This window comes from Tenebrio molitor, chromosome 3, assembly GCF_963966145.1.
Source record: "Tenebrio molitor chromosome 3, icTenMoli1.1, whole genome shotgun sequence".
Classification (NCBI taxonomy): domain Eukaryota; kingdom Metazoa; phylum Arthropoda; class Insecta; order Coleoptera; family Tenebrionidae; genus Tenebrio; species Tenebrio molitor.
In genome coordinates this window covers 26,004,313-26,019,397 of record NC_091048.1, presented here as the reverse complement: position 1 = coordinate 26,019,397, position 15,085 = coordinate 26,004,313, and the positions used below count along the sequence as shown (strand labels likewise).

At 37.5% G+C, this 15,085-nt stretch overlaps 1 protein-coding gene across 4 annotated transcripts in view; it reads left to right on the top strand.

The window, feature by feature from the left end:
- The first annotated feature begins 1,219 nt into the window (after window positions 1–1,219).
- Window positions 1,220–15,085, top strand: part of 5-HT7 (5-hydroxytryptamine receptor 7) — a 70,234-nt gene continuing 56,368 nt past the window's right edge. For 2 of the 4 annotated variants that reach the window (XM_069041660.1, XM_069041658.1), the window contains exons 1-2: window positions 1,220–1,761; window positions 1,821–1,925. The gene's annotated coding sequence lies outside the window, so the exon portion shown is untranslated. Of the gene's footprint in view, window positions 1,926–15,085 lie in introns of all 4 variants that reach the window. The other 2 variants (XM_069041657.1, XM_069041656.1) reach the window with 1 other exon arrangement.

Genomic DNA, 15,085 nt, shown 5'->3' with positions numbered 1-15,085 from the left:
CCCGACGAACAAAGCCACCAGACACTTGTTCCCAACTGTCAAAAAAGACGACAGTTCAAACCGCAATTTGCCAGATAAAGATTTCCCTTATCGTGTGTCTTATAAATAGCAAAAATGTGGAATAAAATGACAGCTGACAGTTTGGGTTAATTTGAGGTGGAATTTCGCAAAAAACGAATTTCTTTATTCGAATTAATTAGAACAAAGTTGGTCGTCCCTGACAGACAAAGGCTCTTATTTCAAGCTCGTTGAGTTGTTCAGATTACGCGGAAATGTCAGATTTCGCAGCTAACAACTTAATTTCAGAAGTTAGTGAATTAAAACGATATCATTCTTTTGTCAGGCAGGAAATACATCATGCGGCTGAGTAGTTTTATGCAGAAAACTTGTCCAACAAAGGAAAGAGCAAATCCGTGATGTTCGCGACGTCACAGTGTTGTCCGGCTTGTTGCGAAAAGAACTGTACTAACTATTTAAAGTGCAAAATTTAGCTATAATTTATTATTAAATTGGATGGTCACTTCCGCAAAAGAGGTTGGCGTGGGTTGTTTAGGGACTGAAGAATTACTAGAAAAGTTGTCAACAGATGTTTGCCAACAATGAGGTATTTATTTATGACAATGTAGTCGGCAATCTTGGTCATTTTTCGCTGATAATAATGTTCAAATTGGAATAATTCAAAAACTAGTAATTTTCTTTTGATGCGAATTTCATAAAATGTGTTCTTTGAATTAATTGTGAATTTTTTTTTTGGTCAAAATCGATTTTTTAAATTTATGGCTCTGAATGAAGTGATAAGGGAAAATTAATTGCACACTTTGGAAGCCTTATATCAAGGGAATGTAACTCTAAAGTTTCATAATTTTTACTAATTTTTTAATAGGGTTTATCGTGCGGGCGGTAAAACTTGAATCACCCTGTACATTAGTATTACGAGAACTTTTGAAGCCTACACTACCGGGATTGTGTTCGTAAAGTTGGATAAATATTTTATGAAGCAAAAACATCAAAGGACTGCCAAAAAATGGCCCAAGAGTATTGACACGTGTGCAGTACAGAGTGACGCAAAAAATGTTAAAACGTTGTAGAGCAGGTGTCAGTCCAGCAAACAAAACTCCTTGGTTATCCCGAGCGTGGAGTTATCAAACAAGCTTATCACAAGTGCAAATTATGCAACAACTAAAAATAACTGCTGTCAGTCAAGTTCTGCAGTGTGCACTCTCGAGTGCCAAAAATCGTCCACCTACAGAGCGACAAAAACATATGAAAAACGTCGTCCTCCCGACGCTCTCCCCCCCTACTCCTGGGGGACGAGACGGCGTTAATTAATCATATACGTGTTGATTTGAATTAGTATAAAACAGAACAACCCTGCAGTTACGTTTAATCTTAATATTTCAGTGGCGAAAATCGCGCAGGCCAACATCAAAACATGGCAGCAAGGAGGCGACGGACGGAACAGTTGACTGCCGGCGTCCGTTTCGTGAGCATGGCCAACTGCGTCTCCCCCGCTCAGCGTTGTGTCCTTCCGTTCAGGCGCTAAAAGGAAAAATACCGGAGCGAGGCACGGATTTTTTCGGTGTTTCGGGGGAGCAAAGTGGCGCGATTTTTCAAAAAGAAAAAAAATTAATTGTGTTATGGTGGGTCCACACGCGACTCCGAGTAGAGCGGTGTGTCGACAGTGAAGCAAGGCGAGTAAACATTTGGACAAGTGAATCGTCCATCCGGGAGCTGACAGGGCGTTGCATAAAGGTTGCCAAAGTAACGTTACTATCACAACAAATTATAGTGAACGTGTAAATAATGTGTTTTGACGATAGCATTGGAGCATCGGTTTCGTCTAAATTAGCACGTAATTAAACCGCCACAACAAAGGGAGCGATTCCATGAACAGCCGGTGGCACCGCAATCGGATGCATCACATTGTAAGTATTGCAAAACCAGCGGCGGAATTTTATCCGCGTCCTCGTCACTGTCACTCTCAAGCAAAATATTTAGTCGAAAAACATTGATAAGAGGCGATAAATTAGCGCGACGCGACGCGAACCTCCCGCGCGGACGCCACTGGAACGTCGGTGTTTGAATTTTCGCGCCGTGGCGCCACCAGCGCTTTGAGGTTATGATCGATTGGCGCTTTTTCCGCGAACGCTCTCTACCCGTGAAATATTTCCGCGACCGGTGTTGATTTACGATGGACGAAATATTTGGGGGTTTTACGGTGGGTCAAAGATGTGGTGCCGCCTCATTTTTCAGCTGATTATCGCTGCGGTGAGAAACAAACGTTCAAACAATTCGAAAGGAGATTGTAAACAAATATTTTTACAAAGTTTTTCGACGGTAATGGGCGTGCGGTGTGTACTTTGTGCTGAGTCGATCAATTTGAATGTGCAAATGGAACGGTAATAATTACTGAGTCGTCGCCACCGACGTGCCATAAATCAATTGGTGGACCGAGTGCCACCGGCATTTTTGGCGCGTTTTTGATTCTTAAATCACACCCTCTATTTATTTTTGAAAGCGATTCGACTTACGAGATAAATCAACTTGTTTAACAACTTTTTCAAATTTTAATAGACGTGCTAAAAATAAATCATCATTGGAAGTTGCATCCTACTCAAGAAAACACTCTCCTTTATTTTTATAATGTACCACAATACAGTTTTATCTTTAGTCATTTAGGGTTGAACGAGAGGGTAATTTTTGCCCCAACATCCATTACATTTGTTTAATTAACGCGCTCTATTATTGTAAAAAGGGGGCACGGCGTCCAGGCCGGATTTATTTATCATACGGATATTTCTATCAAACAATGACCATTTCTTTGAGAGCATTGTTTATATTATTTTGTTTATATTTATTGTTATTATTATTAGATGAGACACTACACATGTTATGATAAACACATATTGTCTTCTTTTGCCTCTGGTCATGTCCAATAGACATCAAATATGTTTTTGTTCCATTTCTGATTGTATTTTTTTTCCATTTAAGAAATACCCTGATGAGCTATTCCTACAGACAAAACGCAAATAACGAAGCTTTAGTGAAACATTACGGTCCAGGAATTAGTAGATTTTTGTCAAATCTTATCGAATTTTTTGTTTTGTGTTCTCCCAGGAAGTTGTTGACTTATCCGAAGTCTCGTCAAAGTTTCTTCTTTTATCTTTCTTTCTAATGTCTATTTTTTTTCTATTTACGAAGCGCTCAATGGAAGCTGCATGTGCAATCCTCTACGTTCTGATGTTGAATTATTTCTATTTTCTCTAAATTTCTAGAAATTTCCCCTTTACGAAGAGTTTAATACATGCCCTTTGATCTTTTCATCCTTGCAGTTGCAAGTGGAAGTTTTTCTGATCTCGAATCATTACTACTGTGAGAGACTACTCCGTTAAATGCCAATTTATAGAAGCTTACGGAGACCTAACCTTTCCGTAAGATCTTGAAGCTCGATGTGCTGCATTGTTCTAATTTTGAATTATTTCCACGCTGAGAAACTACTCTCCCTAGCTGTGTAAATTCTTCCTCATTTACCAAGAGCTTAACAATAGTCGATCTGGTCTTCTTTTACTCTTCTGATCTCGAATACTTTCTACTCTCGCTCAATCTACGTAGCTTTTCTCTTGCTGTCTACATATTTTCTACTTTCCATAGAATTCCAAAATCCTCAAAATTGTCACCGATAGAGCAATTATCTTGATATTTGGTGTCCCAGACCTCGCTCCTCAGAGAAAAAAAGGAGAAATCTCCAAAAAAAGATAAAAAAACAATCACTAAGAAAAATTTTTCTAGCTTGAAAGGTATTGAAGAAAAAACTGGCCGACTATGAAACTTTTGAGAAACGTCAGTGTCAAAATTAAAACCGGCTTTTCGCAAGAAAAAAACTGATTTCAACCAATATCACAATGATTAATGTTGGATTTTCTCATGGGCTATTAGTCATATCTGCGCAAACGACGAATATGGGTCTCAAATAGGCGCTACAAACCGACAAGAAAACATCGTCATTCGTTATTTTAATTTCGTCTCTGTCTCGTCTATTTGTACGTTTTCAGTTTTCATTTACAGATTTTTCACTGGTTTATCGCTCCGCTTTCGCGCAGATATTTCCAAGGTCACAGCCCATGAGAAAATCCAACACTTCTACCAGTTCAAAAAAATCCTTATTTATGGTGGTATTCCTCAAGGACTGACTTTGAATCGTTATATTTTGTTATATAAAATAACATAAATGCTGTTGCATAATTGAATAAAAAATCTAAATTTGGAGCAGAGTCGTCTCCAAAAATCAAAAGTTGGGACTTGTAACCTGAAAAGTGCAATTAGAAAATTGCTTGATTTTTGCTAAAAATTATAAGAATTTGCAACAAGTAACATGACTCGAAACACTTTATTCTTATTTATTCTTCGGCTAAAATTTATTTCGTTAGTTTGAGGTCCTCGCACCCATGATGTGACTTAATTTCTTTATAAAAAATTAAACTAGGTTCTTCCAAATAAGAAACTAATTAGAACAAGTTTATCTACGATCTAGAGATTTGTTTATTTTGAAAGTTTGATGACTTCTTATTTTTATTTGAATCATCACTCTATTATTTTGTTGAGTAAATGAATCATTGGAAAAAATAGATCCTGAAATGTCTAAGTAGTTTGGCATTCAAAGAATTCAGAAATATTTATTTTCAATTATTGTTTTTTGGTAGTTTGCCAACAAAACCAGTGGATTTTTAACCTAACGACATTTTAATGTCACGAATAAAATATTTTCTGTTGAACTTTTGATGAATTGTAATTTTGACTGTACCGCATGATACGCCACTGATACGGCGTCACTTGGTAATTTCTTAGGCGACTGGCAATGAGAGGCGGAGTCTCTCCGGCACGTGACTACTATACTGGTTGAGTAAACGGACTATAGCATATATTTTTGGTCGTGTATTGCATTAACGACAAATTTAATAAACGAGACACATAAACCCCCTTGCAGAAAAATTCCCCATGACAGTGTGTGAAATGAGCTCCATCTTGTCATCTCCCCCATTTAACACAGTTCACTCCAGTTACCAGAGTGTCGTCACCGTGAAAATAATTCAGCAACCATCGCCCGATAAAATCTTGCTAAAATGAATGTCACGAACACAATGCCACTGTTTATGGAAAAGGTTGTTAACAGTAACGGGAGCGACTCACTAAAATAATGTATAATAATTCGTGTTTTTCGCAAAATACACAATGACGTAATGGTAGCGACGACGACAGACTCGTCAACTACTAGACCTGTTATCTGTATATTTTTTACCAAATCCGTTGATAAAATTTACAATGTTTTATTTTCACCGAACATCGACTGCCGTTCATGAAAAATTCCCACATCAGGGTGATTAGTCGAAGCGAACGATTACATAAAAAATTTTGTTGTTTGCCCGATGTGGGTTATAAAGCATCTACCAAATCCGCAATTACACGCCATCTGTCAGTCTGTTTTTTCGGAGGTAGTTTACGATACCTCTGAACAGATAAAATTTCAATTTTATGTATATTGCTAATCCCGTCAGTTGCTGTTGTCCTTTTTGATCAATAATTCATGCGTTTCGTGTAAGTTTCATTTCATTTTTGACACCGAAACAACCTTATTGTAAAAATATGTGCTATACGCAGTTCACTCGACCAACATGGTAGTCACGTGTCGGAGCGACTCCGCCTCTCATTGCGAGTGCCTATGGAGAATATTGAATTCGAATTAAATTTTAATGCACGATTTACCCGAAACTAATCCGAAAATAATCCGAAACTTTGATTGGTTCAATCTGATCATGTGTTCAGTTAATCTCGCATTTGATTACGATTAACTTAATTTGGCCCCAAGAGTATCTACTGACGTGAACGTGCCAGAGCCTTGCTTGCATGCGCTCTCTGTCTTTCACCGTTGCGTCCAATACCGAGCAAGCAGACGCAATCACGTGATTTTATTACTCAAGTGAACGACGTATAGTACCAAGATACTAGTACAGACCACTCCAAAACGCCATAAAACAATATGTACTGTTACCAATTAATTGAGAGGTGATAATTGACATTTACTAATTTAAATAAATAGATAAAAACAATAAAAATTTTGCTGCTATTTTGTATTTAATTACAAACGCGATCGAACCTGTTTGGTGTTTACTAGTAGGTCAGGGAAATACCCGAAAAAACCTTCTTTGACGATCCACATTTTTCTGGTGTTTTTAGCAGCTGGAAGCTGTTTGCTCCTTCACAGCCTCGGACAGACCGTAAACATTTGAAACAGCACCCGCGTTTTGCCACCCCCACCGGATCGAAGCCCTAATCCGATGATCCGTAGGTCTAAAAAATCCTAAATAACTGGAGAGCGTCTCGCACAAAAGGAGCTGGCTCATATTGGTAGAATTCCTCGTAGAGAAATCGAGCACGTATGCATCCATCTGGTCGTTAATTTTTCCGGTCGAGTTGGTCCCGGAATTTGCATTGAATATCAGTCAGGAATTTTTAATAAACAAAACTGTAAACTTCCATCCTTCCATCGCAATTAAATTTTTTACAGTTCTAATTACGGGCGTTTATTGGTGTCCTTCACCGCGCCATCTATAAGAAGGTTATTATTAAGCGTAATTCGTTGCATTGTTACATCTGATGAGACCTCAATAAGTGAGTGTAAAAAAAACTGAATAGAAAAACAACAGATAAATAATTTATTGGGTTAGGTTTATATAGCCCAACAAACACGCCGATTGATCTAATGGGTTTTTTATGGTGTCTTTTATGAGATTTGTCCATTTTTAGGCTGAACACCCGATAGTAATGGGATAATCGTGCGTTAATAATTCATAATGGTACTCGGCGCGTCCCATTGGTCCTGGCGGTAGTAAATGCAGCGCAATGCGAAAAACTCGCGGTATTTCCGCGATAATCGTCCAAAATGGCTCCGTCAGAGTGCATTGTATCGACGGGAAGCGATGAATTATCGGCCCAAACAGGAAGTCGTTTTCGTCTATTAAATCCACGACCATTATTTAATTATGTGGAATTGGCGGTGGATTCGTTTCCACCGCGAAAAACGCGAAATTCGTCCCGGCCAAATTTAAAATACAAAATGAAAGTCAATTTTGCAGAAGTGCTTCGCTGTCGGAGGTTCGAATCCTTCCTGAAATAGGAAACGTTCCTTTCTCTATTTTATCCTTTCGCTTCCTTTATCCAACACTATATTGACATAAATAATTCCGCAGGAAAAAGCGGCCCGAGATCAGATGAAAGGGGATCGGCGGGCGGCTTTATCCACTGTTTGACTCCGGCAGCGGCGCCCCCGGAAAATTCCGGGGGTACGGTACTGCTCCCGCTATTTTATTTATCGGTGTCGTGATGGGACGGTCGCTTCGGCACTCGTAAACTACGTTCTCGAATCATCCATCATTCGCGTTTCCGTCGAATGGGCTCAGAGTATTTCCCTCGCGGAAGGCAACAATGTTGATTCACGGAGTCCTTTTAGGAGTTGGAGAGGGGCGCCACGGTGGATTGTGTCGGGCGCGGAACGGTAAGGAGTGAATGATGCATCCTGCGAGAGGGATTTTTGTCGAGTTAAAACGGAACGCTCCTATTGATAGCGCACCAAGGCGTGAACAAAAAATGACTTGCAACAAGAAATTTAACTTCGACGAGGTTTCCTACACTGTACAATGTACAATGTACGACCAGCAAAAAATACTGATTTGAATCTACACAACCTGTTAAGGATTTATCGAGAGTTCTTGCAAATTTTCAATCGTATTACCACAAAAAGAAATCAAGAGGAGTCAAGTCAGGTGATTGTTCATCAATTGGCTTGGGAAAAATTCTTTTGAAATGATTAATTGTTGTGTGAGGAGCAGCTGAATCTTGTTGAAAATAGCCATTTGTTAGTATCACAGCATTCCAGTTCAATGAGTTTTTGGTATTCTTAAATGTTAATAGTTTCTTTAAAGAATGCTGGGCCAATAATTCGTTTTCGAGGCCCAAACATTAATTTTAACTGGATGCGATGGCACTTCAGTACCATTGTGTGGATTATATGCTGATCCCTTTCTGAGCGTTGAGAAAGTAGAAAGGTGAAACCAGGCCTCATCACATAAAAAACAAATATAATTATACATATTTGTATAATAAATATAAAATAGAATTGTTGTTGGCAAAATGACAAAAATGAATTTGTGAAAAAAAGGTCAGGATGTAGGAGTTGAACCAAGGAATATTTGAGAGTTCTAAAATGAAAGAAAGTGGGAAGGGAAAAGGTTAATTGTTGGAATAAAAATATGGACGTGGGTACAAACAATTGAAAAATATTTTTAAAACGCTGGTTTCAAGAAGAGAAAAAACGTTGTTCAGGACGATTTTTCTGCTACAAAAAAATAATACGGCTAATTTAATTTAATTAAATAAATATTGAGTCATTTTTCTTTTTGTCTTGTTATTGTTTGTTGTTTCCAACCCTTGCGTGATAGAAAAATGTATTTAGATTTTAGCATAAATTATTTGAAACCCCATTCACAAAGTGAAATTTTTTTATGTGTTGTGGTGACGCCTGTGGTGTCCTTTTTAATTCTTCGCAAAAGTGACATTACACATTTAAAGGGAACAACATCTCGAAAATTATTCTGCACAAAATTGAGTTACAACTTAAAATTAGATTTGAATAAGCGAATATAGCTAAAAGTTTGTGCTCAAACAGACTAATAAATAAATTTTAGAATTAAACGGAGCAATTTAATAAATGTTACGACGTCGTTAAAATTATACAAAATTTCTAAAAAAAAGTTAATAGATGTATAATTATCTAAAAGAGCTGGAGAGCTAATTGCTAATTTTAGTGGATCGGTTTAAGGTGTGCAAGGTTGCCATAAATTGTTTACAAATTGACTCGTGTATATTATGATGTTTAATTTAAATTTTATTTACACCAATTAAAAATATATTGGCAACTTTACACGGGGAATTATTTTTAAGCAAATTATTATTAATCCAAGTTTATCAATTATTTTCATCTTGGGTAACATTTAACATCTGTACCAATTTTTAACCACTTTATTTTAAATGAATGTTTTGCTTGATGAAAGTGATAAAGAACATAATATACCTACTCTCTCATCTTAATGAAGTATCAAAGTGTTTTCAGTGCTTCTGTGTTTTATTTAAATTTATTCTCGACTGATGCATACATTCATTCTAAACTAGTAAGATTTAAATTTCCCGCACAAAACTTAAATTTGGCGAGGCAGTGTAAATCAGGCTTTTCATGACGTCCATGTGAACAATCACGTGACTGTTCCACTGGTTCGCCGCACCAACTATAGGTTTATCAGTAGCTGGTGTACATCTGATAAAATGTTTTGTCTTAAATCCATCCATTATACTACTACACTACTGTCTTCTATCATTTCTACACAAACCCAGCTTTAGTTCAACATCAAAGAAATTTCTTTCAAATTGTCTAAAACTTTATTTTGGATTTATTTCGGTGAAATGAGAATAACAAACTTCTAAATGTTCCTAAACATGTCCTTAGAAGCTCAACAGTTTTCGAAAAACTATTTTGTAACAGTGAATTACTGAATTGTTGAATTTTTTATGTATTTGGATATTGTTTTGTTACCTAGTAAATCAAGTCTGTCGTCATTATCCGTGATCAGTTTAATGCTGGTCAGAATAATCAAATGATGAATCACTAAATATGCGCTATTTTTAGTGGTAATAAATATTAAGTATTCACCGCAAGAATGAAAAATCTGATGAAAAATATAATGTGAGGGTCGTTTGAAAGTTCGCGTTCTAGGAAATAGTACAGGTGTAGACACTACTACTATAGTTATTTCTATCACAAGAGAGAAAAGTTAATCTGAAATGACATTTTACTCCGGTTGTACTCACATAATTTCTTCTTTGTATAAAAAAAAAAGAAATCTCCAATTTGGAGTATCAAAGTAAGCACACCTGCCGTTACCAAGGTTACTTTTTATATACAGTTTATTTTATCCTGGATTTAAATACATTGTGAGGAAATCTTTCTCCAACATATCATCGAGGAGGATAAGCGCCGCAATTGAATGTATGACTTGCTGATATATCCGCCTTATTCACCAGATTTAGCTCTGATCGATTTTTGTCTCTTTCCAGATCTCAAAAAATTCCTTTGTCAGACGACTTTTCGTCACATCACGAACTCTTTATTGTAAGGTTGCAAACTTTTTCAATGGCCCTCGTACATTCAAGTAGAAATCTGGTGATAAGCGCAAACGACAGAAACATGTCAGTGCGATGTTTTTAGAATGTTCTTTCTAAACAAAACCATTTTCGAAAGGGAGATTTCTCAAGAAAAAATTTTTAAATACACCATATTTTAATTATTTATTTCAGTGCTATTTTTGTAATTTATTTTTAAATTATTAATAAAAGACAATCACAGTTTTACATCGTCAAAGATGTTCTCTTTAGATACTTAAATAAAGCAATTTGAACAAATCTGGAAACCCAATAATGAAATTACGTAAAAATTTAGCTGAAACATTTATCGAACCATTTTCAACTGACCATAAAGGTCACTGAAATATTTAATAAATTTACTAAAATTCCGTTGTGGTAGACTCAGTGTTTTTACATATTTCAGCATAAACAAAATTCAGTAACAAAATAGATGATCGAGTTCAATTTCCGCAATTTTCTCTGAAATTAGAAGTCACAAATATTTACAGCAGGTTGGTGTTATCCGAAAAATAATCATAAGAATACCTCGCATGCCTCTAAAATATTTTCCCGTTTATTTTCACCTCAAGAAGTTCCCATAAATCACAAAGTTGTCGCAGCCTTTTGGTGCGCGCGTGCGCAGAATCGAAATTCCTGACCCATCCGTCGATCCTTCCGCCATTCCAGCTTATTTATTTACTCCGCCATTACAGTTTCAGGTCGTCTGAATACCACACTTTGGCACAAAGAGACGAGACGCTTGGGGAAAAATCACGGCAACATTTCCCATCTGGGAATCCGCTTTGTCACATCCACATCACCTAAGTGAATTTTAATGAGACTCCGGAATGATATTCTGAATGCCTAAGTCAAGGTCGGGGGTTTGTGCCGCCCCATCGATTTTTCCTCGATCCGCCACCTGTTTTATAAATGCCCTGTTTTGACGTGCCCACCTGGTTAGCATCCCGAAATGTGTGTATACTTGGGGGGCAGCTCCGCCGCAATAAAAATTATTGATGAATGATGGAACAAAGCCGCACCACCTAATGGTGTGCCGTGTAAACACTTTAATGCGTTGGATAATAGACAAGTTAATTATTTATAATATGATCTTCGACGCGCCGGCTAAAAATAGGCGGGATCAAAAAATTTAATCAAACAAATTGGACGCCACTCAAACTACTCAAACAATTACGTCACCTGCAACTTTTTCGGCCCTTTCGGATTAATTGATCGAATTCCGGACGCTCGCCGGACTATCAGAATTGAATTATGAAAGGACTTGGAGAGAACATATTTCCCCCGTTAATCCCCCAAGCCTGGCGCCTCTCCATTTAAGTGTAAATTGCATGTAAATTATTATAAGGACGAGACACTGGCGACACTAGGGTCCTGCAAAATCCAGTTAACCAACGCACCACACGAGGACGCACTTTTCCTATTTTTACAGCGTCAATGACCTGGATCTGTCAGCTTTTTTGACCCGGCAGAAATCGAATGTTCCGGTGGTGTAATGCGCGATTATTGTAATTACCGACAGTTTTTCAAACGCCCAAAAAAACCATCACGCCATCCATCACGTTCGCCATTACAATGGTCGACGACGACTTTTTTGCTGTATTGTTGACAAATTATGATAATACAGCACCGAAGAGAAAATATTCCCGCGTGACGCAAGTCCCCGCCGGATTAACAACAAATGTGTTGTAATTCGACCAAACAAACATAAATATTTGTGAGTTGTTGTTGATATGCCCAAAACTACGATTTCGACTTTTTCCAAATCCGATCCGATCAATTATTCATCCGACTCGACCGCGAGAATATTACACATAATGATTTTGTAATTAGATTTTAATGGCACCCGTAAATGGAGTGGTAATTACCGGGTAAACCTCGTATGTAAAAATGTCCAATTACACATATAACACCATTTACAGATATTTTCCGACGCACTCTTTTTGTAAAATACCAATTCATCACTGTCGCCGCTTCCAAATATTTGATTTGATGCTAGATTAGCCCTGTTTACACGAAGAGATGAAAAACTCTCACCTGACCCGACTTTAACAAATAATATTTCAAATTTCCCGCTCAATTTATTCCGTCATTAGTGGGCGTGGCTTGAATTGCTCTCACAACACCGTTGCCGGATCGACAAAAAACGAGAGAAAACACTCTTATTATTTGTCCAAAGGTCAAGGAAAATGCATTAATGACTTCCAATGAATAAATACATTAAGCACATTAGGAGGTAAATCACAAATTAGTAGTCCGCGTGTGTAGGTTTGCGTTCCAATAAAATGATTTACCAAAGCTCAAACTTCACCAGAGCCTTAACAACTATGTATCTGTTGTATCTGTTATCATCTGCAGCTCTTGCGAAAATGATTGGGAAACAAAACCACAACACAATCAAATTGTTCTCTCAAGTTCAATTGAATTAAACCCGAATGGGCAATTTTCCTTGTTGCAGACAGATGCAAATGAGATGACGATGCACCACGTCCTCCATTGTGACGAATGGGTCGCGAATCATCCCTTATCGATTATCAATTAAACGTCAAAACAAGCCTGTGTGTGCTCATTGATTGAATTACCCAAGTGAGGCATAATCGAACGAATCAAGACTCGCGTCATCTAGATTGAATTTGGTTGTACTAGTTGCTCCGGATGTGACAGCAACTTCGCGCTGCCACCTGCACCATAAACAATATTATATTTCACACTTTACGTGTGCCAGAAATTGAGTTTCTCACGAAATGACTGCAGCAGACAGGGCAAATAAACGTCAATTTTAATGTAATTTGTCAGGGTGGAGCGGCGCTGCTGTCACAATTTTATTATTGAAAGAAAGATGGGTTAAAATAAAATTGTCTGTTTTTGTCGCGACGACGTGCGAAATAAAATCCTAATTAAGCCCGGCGCCTACGTAATTAGCCGTCGAGCTAGTCCCATTGTGATTCTGGCTTTTACGGCCGAATTTATTATTTTTACCCCAACCCCCGAGTTTAACGTGTTTTAATGACAGCACAAGTTCACACGCACGCTATAACCGATTCAATTGATCCGATCGGGGATCCCCGCTTTTTGCGGATCTTCTTCTGACCCGCCATCAAATATTTATTCAGTTTCAAATATTTTTTCGCCGCGATCAGTCACCGAAGACGTGCGATCTGCCACACGGGAGAAAATTATTAAACGGAGGCAGTGTAAACACAGGACGAGGCCGGTCTTGAAGTATTTTGACATCCGGGAGGATACACCAGGATTTAATAAGTGGTCGGTGTCGTTTTGCCTTATTTACACGACCCCGGAACGGGAAATAGTTTGAATTTGGCGCCGGAATTGAAAGCTATTAGTGGGCGGGGCAACTGGTGATACGTTGAAAGAAACATTTTGAATTTGGCGCCGGAATTGAAAATTCTAGTGGGCGTGGCGATTGCCACATCGTAAACTGTTCCGTTTCGTTTGTTGAATTTTTCCGATGTGATTTTTCCGCTTTTCTCCGGAGTCGTTCGAAGCAATTCACCTGAACCTAAGCTTTTCAAAGTTCGTTTGGAAAGCGTGGGACGCCACTGGAAAAGTAATTCGAACGAGGCAAATTTACGAAGTCTTGTTCTGGTAACTATTTGGAGGTCTGTCGCTCCGGGCTTCCGGTTGAATTAAAAAAAAAATCGGTGTCGGACTTTAATATAGAAAAAGCAATTAAACGCGAAACTGCCAAACCGCAGATCGACCGTTATTCGTTAGGCCGAAATTTAATAAGCAACTATACAAAGCTCGCCCCGAATTAATCTCGACGTATAAAGCTCGAAAAGAACCACAAAGGGAATATAATAAAGATAACGTGAGACAGGTTGATTAATTATTTAAAATTTTCTCCGAATTTAATACACGAGTTGAACAATGCTCACAAGTGGTGGAGAACCTGGCATTGATTTTTCGTCCGCTTCATTCACAGCCTTGTGCTCTATTTATATCTGAATATCGACTAAACAAACCCGGAACCGACATAGACTGTGACAATTGTTTCGGACGAAGTGAATGAAGAAATTAAATGAATGGTAGTGAAGAAAGAACGGAAGAAAATGCGTTTTAGGCGAACCACAAGGCTTCAATGGTGTCAGTCCAATTTCTCGGACGAAAATAGAATCAAAACAAAAACAGGATTTACAGAAGTTAGAGAATGAAGATTTGTAGAATTTTGAAAACTTCGAACTCTATTCGGAAAAGAGTGTTATTTAAAATGAGTTAATTATGTTCCGAGCTTATCGGAAAAAAACTGTGGTACCACTACCGAAAACAAAAAATGAAATGAATAAGCTGTTCGAGAAAGACCAACTTCGTAGACAAAAAATAGAGTAAAAACAAGTTGAACTTTGAAAAGTTTTAGATCTGCAGAAATTAAAAAACTGAGGGACAGTTTATAGAAAGAAAATTAAATATTTAATTCGAATTTTTTTAATGTTTATTTCACAAATCAAAATTATACGAACCTAAGATTTTGATTTCAAGCAACTTTTCTAAATAACTTTTTGACGTATCTGTTGCTAAAAAGCAACTACATATCTTGGAAAAAAGATGAAAAATCCTAGTTGGCCGATGATTTTGAAATTTTGTCTAGGGGCCTACATGTTATTCTAAACAAATTTGCTTAATAACTTTTTGTCGTATTTATCACATAAAAAGCAGTTTACATAATTTCTTCTTTTTATAAAAAAAAGAAATCTCCAATTTGGAGTAAGCACACCTGCCGTTACTAAAGTTACTTTTTATATACAATTTATTGTATCCTGGATTTAAATACATTGTGAGGAAATCTTTCTCCAACATATCCTCGAGGAGGATAAGCGCC